We start from the raw sequence: 20188 nt of genomic DNA on the forward strand, positions 1-20188 counted from the left end.
TGTATTGCGTTTGTTAATACAGTTTATGCTGCCTAAAGAAAAAAAATAGAACGTGAACATGTTTTGTATTAATTTATGATTTAATCACTTTCGTCTTTGTTTCTTTATTACATAGGTAGATATATATATATATATATATATTACTGAACCTGCAGAGATGCGTTCACAATGTGTAAGAGCAAACTAAACTCACAGCACCTCACGAGATGATCGGAGATCATGTGCAGAATTCTCATAGATTTCATTATTCTTCCAGACAGTTTTCAGATGAATGAAACAAATAAAAAGGAGTGATACGCTTGTTTCACGAGACAGGGTCCCACTGCACGCCTCTGAACAAACAGCGAATTAGACACGAGCACTGACAGCTTTTTTATTGTCCGTTCTTAAAAATATAATAAAGTGTATTTCTTCAAGTGTGTCTTTTTTACTAACAGCATTTCTTGTGTCACTCCGAGACCTCTTACATGTTATCCACCTGTTGCGGGTAGATGAGCAAAATGACTCACGATGAAATACATTTGGACGAGGAGCTCGTGAATTGGATTGAGCCTCGTTGCATACATGCAGTGTTATACATTTTAACCGGTTAATTCTAAAAATCTAAACAATTCGGATTATAATGTATCTAAAAGTATTCACAGTATTTTTAAGTGCCCACGATAAAAATACTGGGCATGTTCATTAATGCAATTTACTAATAAATATATATATATATATATATATATATATATATATATATATATATATATATATATATATAGTAGTACACATTACATTAAAATGTATATAAAAAAAATGAATGTAAAGATATGTATATAAGTTCATCTTTTCAGAGCAAAAATAAATGTTTATTTAAAAAATGTACCTCTATTTATTTTAGTACTGTGGCTTGATTCAACTTGACTTGAAACTCCTCAGGACTCGACTTGACTTGTCTGCACTGCACTTGAGACTTGCTTGTGACTTGAACATGCGTGACTTGCTCCTACCTCTGTAAAGAGGGATAGCTATTTTAGCAGGACAATACTTACAACTGTAACAGAGGTATTAGAGGTTTGTGAACAATGGCGGCGCGCACAGGCGCAGCGGCTAAGTGCTTTCCCAGTGGGTGCCTTGTATGGCTGGTTACGTATGTGTTGTTTTTTGTTTTATGTACATTATGTCGGGCAAATAACATCTAGAGCCGGCATGAGCTCCTGAAAATTGGTCTAGGCTACAGACGCAGCGTTACAACCGAGTTTCTGCATATACACAAAGTTCCGGCGGAAGTAGCGAGGAGCGCCGGCTCTCCATTGATTATCATCCCGGCGGGGAGGAGGCGAAGGCGGCGCAGAGAGAGGAGGCAAAAACGAGGCTGTAGGGCCGGCGCGCTAGCTAGGCTACGGAGGCAGCCATTCAAAACACCGCTCCCCTGCCTGTTTCTCACGAACGCCAGATCCCTCGCAAATAAAATGGATGAATTACGCCTACAGATTGCAGTGAACAACACTATGAAAAACAGTTGCATTCTGCTGATTACGGAGACCTGGCTTCGCTCATCTATCCCGGACTCTGCTATTGAGATAGCAGGCTACTCAACTCAGCGTCATGACAGAACAGCAGACTCCGGTAAGAGCAGAGGTGGGGGACTATGTGTATACATGAAAAACAGCTGGTGTACAAACACAGTAATTGTAGACAGCCACTGCTCCCCAGACTTGGAGTATGTGACTGTTAAATGCAGGCCCTTTTACCTCCCAAGAGAGTTTACTGTGGTCATGATAATTGCTGTTTACATCCCACCGAATGCTAACGCTAAATCAGCTATAGGACTTCTGCATGAGAAAATTAGCGGTCAACAGAGCATATATCCTGACGCTGTGCAGATCATAGCAGGGGATTTTAATCATACGGACTTAAAGGCAGTACTCCTAAATTTTATCAGCATGTTAAGTGTGACACTAGAGGAGCAAATACACTGGACAAGGTCTATTCCAACATTAAATTAGGCTACAGGGCTAGACCATTACCACATCTGGGTCAGTCAGACCATTTGTCCCTACTTTTGATCCCTACATATGCCCCACGTAGGAAAGCAGACCCCATTATCAATAAGACTGTTGTAACATGGCCTGAGGGTGCCTCTCAGCAGCTGCAGGACCGCTTTGATACAACCAACTGGGACATCTTTGAACATCAGGACCTGGAGGTGTTCACGGACAGTGTATTATGCTACATTAGGAATTGCATGGATACTGTCACAGTGGACAAACGGATCCGTGTCTACCCCAACCAGAAGCCATGGATGACCCGGGAGGTCCAGCAGTGGGTAAAGGAGAGAAACATTGCCTTCAAATCCAGAGACAGGGCTCTCTACAGCACGGCCCGATCTAACCTAAAGAGAGGCATCAGAGAGGCAAAATCGAACTACAGGAGGAGGATTGAGGAACACCTGGGCAGTAACAACAGCAGGCAGGTGTGGCAGGGAGTCCAGCACCTGACCAACTACAGGGCCAAACTCGGAGCTGCTGAAGGTGACATCTCGTTGGCAGAGGAGTTGAACCTCTTTTTTGCCCGTTTTGAGGTGACACCACCAGAGACAGCCACACCACACCTCACAGCTCACAGCAGCTTAAGTTGCACAGTGGAGGAGCATGAGGTGAGGCGCACACTGCGGGCCATCAACCCAAGGAAGGCTACAGGGCCTGATGGCGTTCCGGGGCGAGTGCTGAGGGACTGTGCTGACCAGCTGGCTGGAGTCTTTACCAGGATTTTCAACCAGTCCCTGGCCCAATCCACTGTCCCACCCTGTTTGAAGTCCTCCACCATAGTCCCCCTACCCAAGAAACCCCATATTTCCAATCCCAACGACTATCGGCCAGTTGCACTCACACCTGTGGTGATGAAGTGCTTCGAAAAACTGGTCCGGAGGCACATCACAGCACTCTTGCCCCGAGGCCTTGACCCCAACCAGTTTGCCTACAGAGCTGAACAGATCCACAGAGGACGCCAGTAACCACAGCCCTCCATACTGCACTGTCCCATCTGGAGCAGCAGGGGAGCTATGTGCGGATGCTCTTTGTGGATTATAGCTCAGCATTTAATACCATCCTCCCACACAAACTAGTGGCCAAATTGAGGGACCTGGGGCTGCCACACACCACCTGCACATGGATCAACAGCTTCCTCTCTGGGCGTAGACAGAGGGTCAGAATGGGTAATCACACATCTACAGCCTTAAGCCTCAGCACCGGCTCCCCCCAGGGCTGTGTGCTGAGCCCCTTGCTCTATTCCCTATATACATATGACTGTACCCCAACCCACCACGGCAACACCATGGTGAAATTTGCTGATGACACCACAGTGGTGGGGCTCATTTCTGGGGGGAACGAGTCTGCCTACAGGGATGAGGTGGAGCGGCTGACAGTGTGGTGCAGCGATAACAATCTGCTTCTGAACACCGCAAAGACCAAGGAGCTCATTATAGATTACAGGAAAAAGAAAACAATCATTCAACCACTTATTATCAACGGGGACTGTGTGGAGCGGGTGGCAGACTTCAGCTTCCTGGGAGTCCACATTGAGGAGGGTTTAACCTGGAACAAGAATACCTCTGAGCTAATAAAAAAGGCCCAGCAGAGACTTTATTTCCTGAGAGTACTCAGGAGGAACAACATCACACAGAGGTTGCTGGTGTCCTTCTATCAAGGCTCCATAGAGAGCTTGCTGACATACTGCATGTGCGTGTGGTACACCAGCTGCACAGTCTCTCACAGGAAAGCGCTCCAGAGGGTCATCAACACCGCACAGAAAATCACTGGCTGCCCTCTCCTCACACTGGTAGAACTATACAGTTCCCGCTGCTTTAAAAAAATACAGAACATTTTAAATGACACCTCTCACCCAGGCCACCCCCTGTTCAAACTGTTACCGTCAGGCAGACGGTACAGATCCATCAGGGCAAAACCTAATAGACTCAAAAACAGTTTTTACCCATCTGCAATAACTGTAATTAACGCTGCTAAAGTGAACTGAACTGATTGTAGGATTGGTACAATAAGTATGACTGTGTATGTGTATATGAATGCCTGTTCAGGCTGCTTTATTCTTCTTTTAGATACTATTTATTTTCTGTTTTTTTTTAATTATATTAGGAATGATGCACTGGCTGGTCAGCACTTTAAAATCTTTTCGTTGTACATGTGACAATGACAATAAAGTTTTCTATTCTATTCTATTCTATTTTTTTTTAATTAGAGGATATATGCATGAAATTAAACAAAAATGCCAAGACCTATTTAAGCTGACTAAAGCAACTCCTGTTGATCCACTTCACTCTGCGTTCCCTTTCAAAAAGCTACACTTTGATGCTGCGCTGATTTAGCGCTTTGGGAACAACTTTAGGTGTGACCAGCTGTGAATATGTGTGCAACATATTAATGAAATTGACTAGAAAGTATAGCCTCTGTTGGTGACATCATTGAATGCACCTGTAGCAGGGCTATAAATAGATGCATCACACGTGCATCATCAGACCTTTTGTCTTCAGATCATTCTGTGTGTGTTATGTTTCTTGACTGTCAGAACTTTCTACTTTCCTCTGTTAGGAGTTAGAATTGTTAGGCAGTGAGCAGAAACCTTTCTCTTGCTCTTTTCTTTCTAAAAAGAAGTAAAAGAATGACTGATAAACTTAGCAAGCGGTGTGTGTTCCCATGTTTACGCTCTATGGCTGAAACGGACACACACCAGTTTTGTTTTACATTTACATTTATGCATTTGGCAGATGCTTTTATCCAAAGCGACTTACAGTGCACTTATTGCAGGGACAATCCCCCCTGGAGCAACCTGGAGTTAAGTGTCTTGCTCAAGGACACAATGGTGGTGGCTATGGGGCTCGAACCAGCGTCCTTCTGATTATCAGATTACCAGTTATGTGCTTAGACCACTACACCACAACCACTCCTTTTTTGTGTTTGGGGGAAGAGCATGCTGCTCTTGCGTTGGGCGGTTGCGAGCATTGCAATCTGTTTACAGTCAAAATGCTTCACACTCGTCTCGCTTCCAAGAGCCAGCGCCCACTCTTTCATCGTGGGGCTCTCGCATAGATCTGGCTGAGGAGCAAGAGAGGGGTCCGTCCCTATCGCTCACTTTCTCCCCAGATCCAGCTGATCCTTCTCGTAAGCCTGAAGCACGCTTCGGCACCTCTTCGGGTCATGAGGGGAACGCTGAACCTCTGAACATTCCACGCACAATAATAAAGCGGCTGAGGAATTACTCAAGATGGTTACAGGCTAAAGTTAGATTGGCCACACGAACAAGAGACCCCCCCCAAACGCTCAAAACTAGAAGACAGATTTCTGTCTGGTGGCCAAAAAAGAAAAAGAAAAAAGGAAGGGAACGCTATATCAGTCCCTTCCTTTCTTTGATGACCTCCATGACGAGCTCTCTCGTTCATGGAGGAATCCTTATACTTCCTGTGTCTTTGTGCCCTCGCCGTCAACATATTCGACTATTGTGGGTGCCGAGGCATGGGTGTATTCAGTGATTTCGCCAGTAGAAGAGACACTTGCGGGTTATGTCTCACCTGGCTCAGCATCATCACTAATGAGACCCACTCTCCCCACAAAGCCATGCAGGACCACCTCCATGCTTGTGGGGAAGGCTTATCAGCCAGCAGGTCAGGCTGGTGATACTCTGCACACTATGGCAGTGTTACAGGCGTACCAGGCTGATCTGTTGAAGAACCTGAGTGCGGGCACCGCGGTAGACAAAGAGGCTTTATCTGAGCTTCGTCGAGCCATGGATCTGTCTCTCCACATGACCAAGCAGATGGTCGCGCCATTGGCCGGTCTATGTCTTCTTTAGTCAGCATGGAGAGACACTGTAGCGTTTTCCACAGAGGAAGGGACGGAAACAGTGACAGATTTCAGGTAAGGTTCCTTTTTAATTATAAATCAAGAGTTTACACACAATCTTAACACAGCAGCTTCTTGGGCTTCGTGTCGGGTTCTCCCCCTCAATGTTCTGTGGCTGCTGTTTTTATCCGCTCTCCTCAAATTACTGCAATTAAACACAGGTGTTAGGCTTAATTTAGCTCAGGTGTAAGCGCCCTTACCAATTTTCTCTCCCGGACGGGCGCTTGACCACGCCCCCGCTGCCACATACCCCCACCGCCCGACTCAGGCCGGGGCGTCATCCGGCCTGCCTACCACTCCCCCCCATATCTGGAGAGGAAGTCAGCGGCAGCCATCTGCACCCCCGGTCTGTGGACCACCTTGAACTTAAAAGGCTGGAGGGCCAGATATCAACGGGTGATCCGGGCGTTAGTATCTTTCATGCGGTGGAGCCACTGCAGTGGGGCATGATCCGAGCAGAGGGTGAAGGCCCACCCCAGCAGGTAGTATCGGAGCGTGAGGACCGCCCACTTGATGGCCAGACACTCCTTCTCTACGGTCCTCTCCCTCCACCACCTGCGAGAGTACGGCCCCCAGCCCTCTGTCTGAAGCGTCCGTCTGTAATACAAAAGGGAGAGAGAAGTCAGGTGCATGCAAAAGCGGCCCCCCACAAAGTGCAGCTTTAATCTGTGTAAACGCCTGTTGGCACTGCTCCGACCATTGGGACCGGATCTGAAGCCCCCTTTTTAGTGAGGTCAGTCAGCAGGCTGGTGATATCCGAATAATTAGGCACAAACCGTCTGTAATAGCCAGCCAGCCCCAGGAACTGCCTCACCCCCTTTTTGGTCTTGGGTCTAGGGCAAGTCGCAATCGCCGCGGTCTTGTCAATTTGGGGACGCACCTGGCCATGTCCCAAGTGGAACCCCAGATACCGTACCTCCACACGCCCAACCGCGCACTTTTTCGGGTTTGCCGTGAGCCCCGCCCGCCGCAACGACCTCAGGACGGCCCTCAGATGTTGCATGTGCTGAAACATGGCTGGTGCCCCGAACAAACCGAAAGGAAGCGTCACGAATTGGTGTAATCCAAACGGCGTAGTGAAAGCCGTTTTTTCACGGGATATTGGTGTCAAGGGGATCTGCCAATAACCCTTCGTTAGATCCAAGGTCAAATAAAATCGAGCAGTACCTAACCGATCGAGCAGTTCATCAACACGGGGCACTGGGTACGCGTCAGATTTAGACACCGCATTGACTTTTCTATAATCCACACAGAAACGTACAGACTCGTAGCTCTTGGGAACAAGAACGACCGGGCTGGACCAATCGCTGTGGGATTCTTCTATTACCCCCATTTCAAGCATTGCGTCCAATTCTTCCCAAACTATTTTCTTTTTATGTTCGGGCAAGCGATAAGGGTGGCAACGTACCACCACGCCCGGTTTGGTCTTGATGTGGTGTTGTATGATGTTTGTGCAGCCCGGTAGAGGAGAGAACATGTCTGCAAACTCCTTTTGTAGTTCAGAAACCTCTGCGAGTTGGCGCGGTGAGAGGTGGTCTCCACAAGGAACCGGGGTGTTAAGATTGCAGGCTTTGTTTAGCTCCGGTCCGAGCTCCGCCCTCTCCGGAACTACCGTTGCCAACGTCACAGAGGCCGCCTCTTCCCTCCACAATTTCAGGAGGTTGAGGTGATATATTTGACGTGCGCCCCCTCTATCGGTACGTTTGACTTCATAATCGAGGTCCCCTACTCGTCGTGAGACCTCAAAGGGTCCTTGCCACTTGGCGAGTAATTTCGAGCTTGATGTTGGGAGTAATACAAGCACTTTCTCTCCCGGTGCAAATTCCCGTAGCTGAGCACCCCTGTCATACAGCCGGCGTTGGCGTTCTTGAGCCTGGAGCAAATTCACCTGTGTTAATTGCCCCAGAGTGTGGAGTTTTGCTCGAAGATCAAGAACGTATTGAATTTCATTTTTACTATTAGAAGGTCCCTCCTCCCAAGCTTCACGGATGATGTCGAGGACCCCGCGTGGGCGTCGCCCATACAGCAGCTCAAATGGGGAGAACCCCGTGGAGGCTTGCGGAACCTCTCGTACTGCGAATAACAGAGGGTCCAGCCACTTATCCCAATTCCTAGCGTCTTTGTGCACGAATTTACGAATCATATTTTTGAGTGTTTTATTAAATAGTTCCACCAGTCCATCTGTCTGAGGATGGTACACACTTAATGCCCAATAGTTCGTAAAGTTCGCGAAGTGTTCGTGACATAAAAGTAGTGCCTTGGTCGGTGAGGATTTCTTTCGGAACCCCCACCCGGGAGATTATCTTGAAGAGTGCCCCGGCAACACTACATGCTGAGATGTTGCTCAGAGGCACTGCTTCCGGATATCGCATTGTGTAATCCACCAGGACTAACACAAAGCGATGTCCGCGTGACGTCCGTTCTAATGGCCCGACGAGGTCCATTCCAATTCTCTCGAAGGGGACCTCGATCAATGGAAGGGGGCGCAAAGGCGCTTTTGGGGTGGCCGGTGGGTTTACCAGCTGACATTCGCGGCACGCCGCACACCACCTGCGGATGTCGCCGCCAATGCCCGGCCAATAGAAACGGGCTATTAGACGGAGAAGTGTCTTCCTTTCCCCTAGGTGACCGGCCATAGGATTATAGTGAGCCGCCTGGAAAACCATTTCCCGGCGGCTCCGTGGAATCAACAATTGTGTCACCTCCTCTTTTGTTTGAGCGTCCTGCATCACTCTGTACAACCGATCTTTAATAACCGAAAAATATGGATATGAAATGGCGACGCCCGGCCGGAGTTCTTGACCATCGATTACTCTCACTTGGTCAAAAGCGTGCTTAAGGGTTTCATCCCGCGACTGCTCCAAGGGGAAGTCCCCCTCCGGGAATTTATCCAGTTTCAAGGCCCGGAAGAGCTGGCGACTTTCTTCTGGGTTCCGACCAACCCGTTGCAGGATGGCTCTCCTCAAGTCTGTATAAGCCAGGAGGCTTGTTTCCGGAAGTTGTTGTGCCGCGAATTGCGCTTCCCCGGACAAGAGAGGGACTAGGTGGGCTGCCCACTGGTCGCGTGGCCACCCCCAAATTTCCGCCGTGCGCTCAAAGAGGTCCAGGAACGCCTCCGGATCATCTGCCGGCCCCATCTTCTGTAGCGCGGATGGGGCAGTGTGGCGCGGGTGTCCGGGGTCACGGCTGCGGCTGGAGCGGCCTCCTGGCTGAGGAGGCTCCGGATGGCAAGCCGGTCCTCTGCTTGAGCCCGCATGATCTCAAAGAACCGGCGATCCTGGTCCTGTCGGAGCTCAAGCAGGGATTGTTGGTGGCTCTGATGGAGCGTAGCGAGGGACTGGAGGACTTCCGCCAGCTGGGAGGACTCTATGGGGCGACTCTGTTCCATAGCTTGGACAACTGTTCCTTCGAATTCACGGGTTTCGGCACCAGTGTAGCGTTTTCCACTGAGGAAGGGATGGAAACAGCGACAGATTTCAGGTAAGGTTCCTTTTTAATTATAAATCAAGAGTTTACACACAATCTTAACACAGCAGCTTCTTGGCCTTCGTGTTGGGTTCTCCCCCTCAATGTTCTGTGGCTGCTGTTTTTATCCGCTCTCCTCACATTACTGCAATTAAACACAGGTGTTAGGCTTAATTTAGCTCAGGTGTAAGCGCCCTTACCACTTTTCTCTCCCGGACGGGCGCTTGACCACGCCCCCACTGCCACAGACACTTATGGCTCAACCTGTCGGGCATCAGAGACAAAGACAATGTTTTCCTTCTTGATGCCCCGGTTTTGAGTTATGGCTTATTTGGTGATGCTATGAATGTAGTTATCACCAGGTTCCAGGAGGCAAAGAGTCACGAGGAAGCCTTCGGGCAATTCCTTCCTCGCCGCACTCAGGGGAAGGAGTCAGCCAGCCAGCCTCGCCCCGGTCCTTCTAGAACAGAGGCTCAAAAACAAAGCGTGGCGAGGCCCGGGAGGTGGCCATAGGACCACAGCCATGGAAGGCTCAGGAGACAGAGCCATGGAAGGCGGAGCCATGGAAGGCTCAGGAGGCAAAGCCGTGGCAGGCTCTGGAGATGGAGCCGTGGAAGGCTCAGGAGACAGAGCCGTAGAAGGTGGAGCCGTGGAAGGCTCTAGAGACAGAGCCGTAGAAGGTGGAGCCGTAGAAGGCTCTGGAGGCGGAGCCCTGGAAGGCTCGAGAGGCGGAGCTGTGGAAGGCGGAGCCCTGGATGGAGGAGACAGGGAAACAGAAGCCTTTCTTCTCCTCCTCTGGGTGGATGAGGCTGTGAACGCTGGCTCTGGGACGGACAAGGCTGTGAACGCAGGCTCTGGGACGCACAAGGCAGGCAACGCTGGCTCTGGGACGGACGAGACTTCCAGCTCGTTGACCGTGGCAGGTGTGGGCGTTGGCTCGTTGGCCATGGCAGGCGTGGGCATTGGCCGTGGTAGGAGTGGGCATTGGCCGTGGTAGGCGTGGGTGTTGGCTCGTTGGCCGTGGCAGGCGTGGAACGCTCAGAAGCTGAAACCGGGATTGAGGGAGGTGGTTCCTCTGCAGCGAATGTCTCCAAAACTAGCCCCACATACTCCCTCCATGTATAATCTCCGGTCTTCGGCAATTCCCTCCACAGGCATGTTGGTAGTCCGATCCGATAGACTTCCTTCAGGGTAGTGTCGCCGCTAGATCCATTTTTGGTCAGTTGTTCTGTAACGAATAGGAAGGAAGTTAAGGAGCTGGATCTAGGTGCAGCAGAAGAGTTTAATGGACAGAAATAAACAAGTACAAAATAACAGGTAAACAAAGGAACAAATAAAACATCCACGATGGGAAACAAAAACATAAACAGGCGAAAACATCCATGAAGGGCACGGGCAAAACACGGTAGGTACACATTCAGGTACATTCAACAACTGACAAAGAACAAGCAACCAACAGGGCATTATATACAAAAAGACTAATGAGTAAATGAAACACAGGTGAGGGCAACAGAAGACAGTTGGCAGTGATGAGGGCAGGGAATTATGAGAAATGTAGTCCATGGGGAACAGATGACAGAGGCAAAACACAGGGTAGACAACAGTGAATCGTGACAGCACTCCTGCATCTCAGTGGGGATGATAAAAAAGTTGTTAAGGTTTATAACTTCGCTGTGCATAGTGATCGCATTACCACCTCGGGTGTCCATTATATTTCAACAATTCAACGGTCCATCTTCAATTATTCTTACATATATATATATATATATATATATATATATATATATATATATATATATATATATATATATATATATATATATATATCAAAGGAACTGCCTGCAGAGCTCAAAGACAGGATTGTGTCGAGGCACAGATCTGGGGAAGGCTACAAAAATGTTTTGGCTAAATTTCCCATAAGCACAGTGGCCTCCATAATTCTTTTTTTTATAATTTGTATTTTTCTCCCCGATTTGGAATGCACAATTCCCACTACTTAGTAGGTCCTCGTGATGGCATGGTTACTCACCTCAATCCGGGTGGATCCGGGTGGGTCAATGGGGCACGTGGTAAGTTGTGTGTGTATCACGGAGGGTAGCTTGAGCCTCCACATGCTGTGAGTCTCCGTGGTGTCATGCACAACAAGCCATGTGATAAGATGAGCGGATTGACTATCTCAGAAGCAGAGGCAATATGAGGTGCATGACACCACAGAGATTCACAGCATGTGGAGGCTCATGCTACCCTCCGCGATACATACACAACATGCACCACATGCCACACTGAGAGCGAGAACCACTAATTGTGACCAAGAGGAGGTTACCTCATGTGACTCTACCCTCCCTAGCAACTGGGCCAATTTGGTTGCCTAGGAGAACTGGCTGGAGACACTCAGCACAACCTGGATTCAAACTAAAGACTCCAGGGGTGGTAGTTATGGGGTTTAGATCCATCTGCAGTTTCTTATAAAAGGTGCAAATCATAAACAGACAGGCACGGTAAATCTCCAGCAATAGAACAGCATAGACAAATGAGAGAGAGAGACGTGGTCATAAACAGGCAAGGTTCAGGGCAGGCAGCAAACAATCGATGTATAGTAACGAAGTCGAACTACTTCACTACTGTACTTAAGTACTAAAAGGCTGTATCTGTACTGTATTTTCGATGAGTTTAATACTTTTACTCCGATAAATTTTTTATGTGCTGCATCGTTACTCGTTATTATAAAATGTTACGAATCAATCATTACAAACCCACATTATCACTGCCAGAGCGGTAGATGGCTCTGTCACCAGGTTTGATCATGAAGCTGGCTCATCATTGAGCGAATAAAGCGATCAAGGATACCGCGCGCGCTCCCGTTCTGCCTTTCGCTCTGCTGCTTGCATCCATAGAGAAGCTTTTTGTTTCGTGATGGAAGAAAAAGAAACACCACCTTCAACACCTTCCACTTCGAGTGATCATGGCGGTGAGGAAGGAGACCACCCCTGGCCCTACTTATAGTCAATGTTTTCATTTATTGGAGTGAAAGACAATTCATATCGAATGAAGTGCTTACTCTGCCTCCCGAATGACTGCGAAATAATGGCCTTCAAAAATTCACTGTCGAATTTGAAGAAACATATCAAGGTAAGTTATATAATATACTTACTAAATATATACTTATAATATAATATAATATAATATAACTAATAATGAACTGCACTTATACAGCATTTATTAATCTTAGTTAATGTTAATTTCAACATTTACTAATACTTTATTAAAATGTTGTGAACTAACATGAACTAACAATGAACAGCTGTATTTTTATTAAATAACGTTAACAAAGATAAACAAATGCAGTAACAAATGTATTGCTCATGGTTAGTTCATGTAAGTTAATACATTAACTAATGTTAACTAATGAACCTTATTGTAAAGTGTTACCGATTTTTTTTGTGTAATGTAGCATCAAGTGAGTTATCCGTTCGCGCTACCAGCATGCCCCAACATGTCTTAGTGAATGTCAACCTTGAACCTTACATTCTGTTAATCCACTATAAGTTGCTAATGGCTTGTTAGAGCTGTGTTGGCTACATGCATTTTGTGATACATGACTAGGCCAATTTGTGACCACATTTCTCTTCTGACTTTTTTGGTAATGAAACCAAAGTGCTGACAAATTATGGTGGATAACTGACTTTAATTGAATTAATTTAGCTTTTATCAATAGTGTGTCAGCAGTTATTACACTCACCTATAATGTTGCTCATGGTATAATTCTGTGAAGGTAAAACTATATATTTTTTGTCTCTTTTCAGAGCAAGCATAACTGCCACTTGAGTAGTTACGAGGAACTCACATCTGCAAAGCGAAAGAAGAAGGCTGCGATTCCTCCCCTCCATCAAGCAGCCCACATTAATGGGTAGCTGGACCACGATGCCCCAGAGATTTATCGACAAGGCAATCATGAAGTTTGTTGTCCAAGGACTTCAGCCTTTCAACATTGTAGAGCAAGAAGCTTTCCGCGACTTTGTGTTAGACCTGGTCCCAAATAACAAAATAATGACAAGAATCACACTCACATCTATGATTGATGATGCTGCCAAACAGATGAAGATCAAGATTACTGAGGCCATGAAAACTGTTGACCACATCGCAACAACCACTGACTGCTGGTCAGCCAGGCGCCGTAGTTTCATTGGAGTCACGGCTCACAGGATTGACCCCGAATATTTAAAAAGGTGCTCAGTGGCCCTGGCCTGTAAAAGATTAAGAGGCTCTCACACTTTCGACCTTCTGGCAAATGCACTTAATGATATCCATGCTGAGTATGAAATTCGGGGGAAGATAGTCAGAACAACAACGGACAATGGCTCCAACTTCATCAAAGCCTTCAAAGACTTCGGTGAAGATGGAAATAACAATGCTGGTGCTCTAGTTCAGGAGGAAGAGAAGGACGAAGAAGAAGCAGACAAAGATGAGGAGGAGGTAGAGTTTGTCGATGTATCTTCACTTTTGGATGAGAATGATGGTTTTGAGTTCCAGCTCCCGAAACACCAGCATTGTGCATGCCACATTCTAAACCTAATAGCCACTGCCGATGCCAGCAAGGCAGTGTCCAATGACGCATACAAGAAATTATGCTACTCAACATTTGGCAAGTGCAATGCACTTTGGAATAAGTGTTCAAGATCCTCAATAGCAGCTGAAACTGTGGAAGATGCTTGCTCCCTCCAGCTTGTGCGACCAAATGCAACAAGTTGGAACTCTGTGTTCATGGCTGTGGAGAGACTGCTCAGGATAGTGAAAGAAAAGGGAGAGGCAACAATGAGAGTTTTCTGCACAGATTTGAAGGTTCCAATGTAAGTTTAAAAATGTTTCATATGGCACTCTTTCTGTCAAACTCAATTCTGGTCCATATTGTCTACTTATAAAACATTGAATTGAATGATTAACATTGAATGATTAACTCACTATCATTACATGATATCCAAAATGCATTATCATTGCATGATAATGATCCGATCATTTAGCAATGCTGTTTTTTTTTTGTCTCTTGCTGTTATATATATTATTGTCTCTTATTCTTGTCTTCATCACAGGTTTAATCCAGCTGAACTTGCATTCCTGGCAGAGTATGCTGCTGTTATGACTCCAGTCGCCCAAGCAACTAACATTTTGCAAGCTGAAACCAATGTCCAGATGGGGTGGCTGCTTCCAACCGTCAAGCTCCTGAAAATCAAGCTGAACAGGATCAAGCTACCACTGAAGTACTGCAAGCCGCTTGTGGATGCCTTGCAGGTGGGCATTGAGGATCGCTTTGGCCCTATGTTGGAAGACCCAGAGCTGGTGGCCGCTGCTATTCTGCTTCCAAAATTCAAGACAAATTGGACACAGGAAGATGAGACAATCAAAATAGGTAAGAAATAATAGTGTATGGGTGCATTATGTGTGTATTTTACCAATTTGCAATCACGAGTCACACATATTACCGCTCAAAAGTTTGGGATTACTTTGAATTTTCTTTTTTTTTCATGGAAACACACACGAGCTTGTCCTGCATAGAAAATATAGCAAACATACCTATAAACAGGGCATTATGATGTTAGAGTATGAAATTATGATTTTAATGGAAATTATGTCTTTATATTTCAAACACTGCCTTCATCAAAAAAGCCACCTTTGCCGCATTTAGAGCCTGGCAGACCATAGACATTATAATTTTCAATTTTTCTAGATGACCTGATGGTACCCCAGACTATCTCCACCATGCTTGATAGACAGCTTAAAGCATTGGTCTTGCGTCTGAGGTGGTGAAATTGTAGATCTGTATAGAGTGAAAAGGGGTCTTGAAGGTAGGCTTCTAAACCCACGTCATGCCATACCCTGCGGACAGCACTCGGTTGGGGCCAGTTTCCTATCCCCCAATCAAGTGCTGTCCACAAAGTATTGTGTGGGTATGGGAGCCTTCCTCCTTAGCCTAGTAGTATGGCAGCCAAGCCTTCCTGTCTAAGGTCTGCCAGGCTGTGAATGCTGCAAAAGGTGGCTTTTTGTTTAAGGGAATTATTTAAAGTATAGAGTCGTCATTTCCATTAAAATCATTCTCTTACTGATAATGTCATCATGTCAAATCTGTGGTTACTGTCATGATGGGTTGAAACTATTATTGTTTATAGAACACTCTTATATTTCAGGAATGGACAATATCAAACGACGCACTGAAGACCCCTCGTTGCAGTCCGGTGAGGTCAACAGGTCCAGCTCATCCGATGAGGACGACTTCATTTCTGGCATGCAGGGTTCGAAGGCACAAGACGGCATCAAACAGCTAGATGCGTACTTGTCCTGTTCAGCAGATAACATGGACTTGCTCAAGTCCTTTCCAGCTGTGTGCAAGTTGTCTGTTAAGTTAAACACACCCCTTCCAGCATCAGCAGCCTGCGAGAGGCTTTTTAGTATCGCAGGATTAGTCTTTAGCCCTAGAAGAGCGAGACTGAATACATTAAATTTTGAAAACCAACTACTTTTGAGGATAAACAAAAGGTTTCTAACTTCCTAAATATGACTGCTTTATGCATACCAGTTTAAGAAGGGAATAAGCTGTGCATAAAAAAACACAAGCAGGGAAGAGAGGGAGGGATGCTTTAAAGGGGAAGGGCATACTTAATCTGTTTTTGTTTACAAAGAGTTAATCTCAGTGTTAGGTGCTCTAATCACTTTTGTTTTTACATAAGAAATACTTGAATGTGGCCTACTGGCCTTTGAGATCTTTAGTTGCCCTAACAAGTTGAGGATGAAAAGTAAATGTGTAACTTCCAAAAAATGATTGCTTTATGCACACTAGTTTAAGAAGGGAATAAGCTGTGGATAAAATAAAGCACAAGCAGGGAAGAGAGGGGAGGGATGCTTTAAAGGGGGAAGGGCATACTTGATCTGTTTTTGTATACCAAGAGTTAAGCTCAGTGTTTTTAGGTGCTCTAATCACTTTTGTTTTTACATAAGAAATACTTGAATGTGGCCACTTTGGCCTACTGGCTAAACATTTTAAATAAACAATATGATGTTCAAACTTTTGACTGCTTTCTTTAATAACTACATAACACAATACTTGTACTTTTACTTTCAGTACTTGAGTAGTACATTTTAAAATAAACTACTTGCAATACTTAAGTACAAAAATTGTTGAATACTTTAGTACTTCCACTTAAGTATGGTGCTTAAAGAGCACTTCAACTTCTACTCAAGTCACTTTTTTGATAGAGCACTTGAACTTTTACTCAAGTCTGGGACTCTAGTACATTATGTACATATGTTAAACTTCATGTAAGTACATGACACCATTTATGTTTAGAGTATGATGTCATAGGTGAACTATAATCGGCGTTGGTATCCTTGTTTGATGGGGTTAGAAGAGGACAGGCACATGGCTGGCAGTCAATGGCTGTTCCCTTGGTGGTGTCTCTGTATTAACCAGGAGCACACCGGTCACAGTTTGGTCCACTGGTGTGGTGACTACAGTCCTACAATACACATACAAACACATTTACCCCAGGATAGACAGAAAAAACTGTATACAGTGTATTAAACCATATTTGCACTGCATAATATCTGAAGACACACTACCCACACTTAAAACAACAGTTCACCCAAATAGAATATTCCGGCATTGATTACTTACACAACTTCATGTGATTTCAAACCTGTATGACTTTCTTTCTTTCGTAGAACAAAAAAGGAAAAGCTTAGCAGAATGTCCGAGCTGTTCTACCACACAATGAAAGTGGATGGGGACCAAGGATTGCCAAGCTCCAAAGAGGCACCATAACAGAGGTCCATACAATTTACACACTATATTCCAAGTCTTCTAAAGCCATACACAAGGTTTGTGTGAGGAACAGACTAAAGTCATTATTCACTGAAAATCTTGCTTAACAGTCCTGGTCACCATTCACTTTGATTGTATGGAAACAAGCAGTTTGTACATTTTGCTAAACTTCTTTTGTGTCACAGAAAATGAAAGTCATAAGGGTTAGGAACAACATGAGGGTGAGTAAATTATAATAGGGCAGAAGAAAAATGTACTAATGCAGTCTTAATTAGAACTTGTTGCACACATACAGACACAACTGTGTGCTCAGAACTGGCGTATAATAAGTGGTTGGCAGAGTAAGCAATACTGTTGTCTGAACAAGTTAATGGCTGTTTGCTTGCATTTGATTGATGATTTGAGGGTTTGTTAATGAGTTTGTTATGTACCTTATGGCATAATTCAATACATATAAGTCAGATGGACCAAAACCTCATTTGTGTTTGCATGCATGCAAATAAACAATTCATTTAGACCTGTGACATTTACTCTGGATTTACAATGACAGAGTAAATGAAGTGTAAAAAGAAAGAGGAAGAGGTTGCATGAATGGATGAATGGATGGATGGGTAGAAAATAAACTGATGAATGGATGATGGATGGATGGATGGTAGATATAAAAAAAGATGCATGGATGGATGGAAAAGAAAGTGATGAATGGGTGATGGATGGATGATGGATATAAAAATTGATGGATGGATGGATGGATGGAAAAGAAAGTGACGATTGGATGGATGTATGGATAATGATATAAAAAGTTATGGAAGAATGGATGGATGGATGGATGGAACAGAGAGCGATGCATGGATGGATGGATGGATGGATGGATGATAAGAAAGTGATGGATGGATGATGGACAGAAAAAACTGATGGATGGAGGGAATGATGGATAGAAAAGAAAAGGATGGATGGATGGATAGATGGATGAAATTGATGGATGGATGGATGGATGGAAAAGAAAGTGATGAATGGATGATGGATGGATATATGGATGATGGATATAAAAAGTGATGGATGGATGGTGGTTTTACAATGACAGAGTAAATAAAGAGTAAAGAGAAAAAAAGAGGAAGAGATTGGATGATGGATGGATGAATGGAAAAGAAAGTGATAATTTTAAGATAATTAATCGCACTGAATTAACATGTTAAATTGACACCCTTAGTTTATTCCGTTCAAAGTGATAGTGGGCAAACAGCAACAAACAACAAAAGCACCAGTGACACAGCATGGCAGAGGAAATCAGTTCTTTACAATCAATATGAAAACAGAAAGAGAATTTACAACAAAATAAATTCTTTCTACTCAACAATACACACACAAACACTGTTCATATTACCAGGCAGTGTCCAGTGATGTCATCACAGCGTTCCGCATGTCCGTGGAATCGCCAGAGCTCACACACGCCATGATAAACGGTTCCGTTCACTCGGCGGTACACCACTGCACACATCTGAAAAACACACACCTCATCAAACTCACAACACCCTCAAATGTTTTAAGAGCAGGAAATTATAAGCTCATCAAAGAAAAAAACTATTTAATCACAGGGAAATTATAAGTGAAGTGTTTTTTTGGAATTGGAAGGAGAAGGAAATATGAGGAGCTACTTTTGGTTTAATACGCGTCATGGGTTTCAAGTTTAAGCTGTCAGTGGTGGCAGTAATTAATCTGTGCTCTGCTAATTAATGGATCATTGTTGAGCACAAAGTGCTTTGATTTACTAAATGAAGGAGCAGATTTATTTCTGTCAATTGAAGTGCGAGGGAAGTTTATATAACTCACTGATAAAGACCTATCCAGTGGAGCATGTCAGTGTATGTGTGTGTGCTCCTTAAAGGGGTCGCACACTGCACACGGTGGACATACAGTGTCCTACAATTTGAAACCTTTGTGTTCTATGAATACACACCCAGCTGACGCCATTTGCCCTCTATTGAAGGTGCCTAGCTATAAAATTCTTCCATGCCAATAAGCTGCACTCACATTTCCATTACATTCAACCCAAAAAAAGCTTTTAGTCACAAACATAAATATAATATAATATAATACAATAGGGTCCCCCGCCTTTCGCCCAATGTTAGCTGGGATAGGCTCCAGCCCCCCGCGACCCTGTACACAGGATAAGCGGTTGACGATGGATGGATGGATGGATGGATAATACAATAGGCTTGTCAAATTACATTACATTTCACAATCAGAGTAACAATTCACCAAATCTTGAATGAGTAGTATATTTAATTTTTAGTATATTTATTTAACTAGCTCACACACAAGCACTCTAAGGTCACCGTCTTCCTAGAGTGTTTCATAAAAATAAAAGCCCCAGGTTTTTAAAGTAAATAAATTAGATAATAGTATAATACAATTCTAATATTTATTATTATTAATAATATTGTTCATTTATTAACATAGAGTATGGGTCTGTGGCACCTGTTTTATCATGCCTGTTCAAGAAAAAATGTCATGCATACAGTTGATTCCAATTAAGTCTTACTTTTGCATTATGTTAAGCTAAGGACTTGATGTTTTAAGCTCAAAAACAAATACTGGGTGACATACACAATTTGAATAAGATTCTTTGCATAACAAGGTAGAGTCTGCATTCCTGCGGAAATCCTGTAAGACCCAATTCGATTTCTTGTGGTGTGGGATTACATTTCCGAGTTGAAGGTAGGAGTGGACGGTACTTCTATGGGATGTGGACGAGAGAAGGTTGTCAGAGAATAGCCTGAAAAATCTGATTTGGATATCCTTTTTTAATTATTTTATTAATTAATACAACAACAACAAAAAATTATAATAATTGTTTTATTTAACAGCTAATTGATTTTTTATAACAATAAACCGAAAATACGACATATAAATATGCATACAGCATATGAATCAAATTACCCAATATTTAGAGCAGGCTGAGCAGGTAATCAACGGTGCTTTAAAATAATGCCAGAGCAAAACGTTGACACACTGTGAC

At 44.5% G+C, this 20188-nt stretch overlaps 1 pseudogene; it reads right to left on the reverse strand.

The window, feature by feature from the left end:
• LOC127623567 (laminin subunit alpha-2-like) overlaps positions 1-20188 on the reverse strand; it is a 241100-nt pseudogene that overhangs the window by 156331 nt on the left and 64581 nt on the right.

This window comes from Xyrauchen texanus, chromosome 30 (assembly GCF_025860055.1).
Source record: "Xyrauchen texanus isolate HMW12.3.18 chromosome 30, RBS_HiC_50CHRs, whole genome shotgun sequence".
Taxonomy (NCBI): Eukaryota; Metazoa; Chordata; class Actinopteri; order Cypriniformes; family Catostomidae; genus Xyrauchen; species Xyrauchen texanus.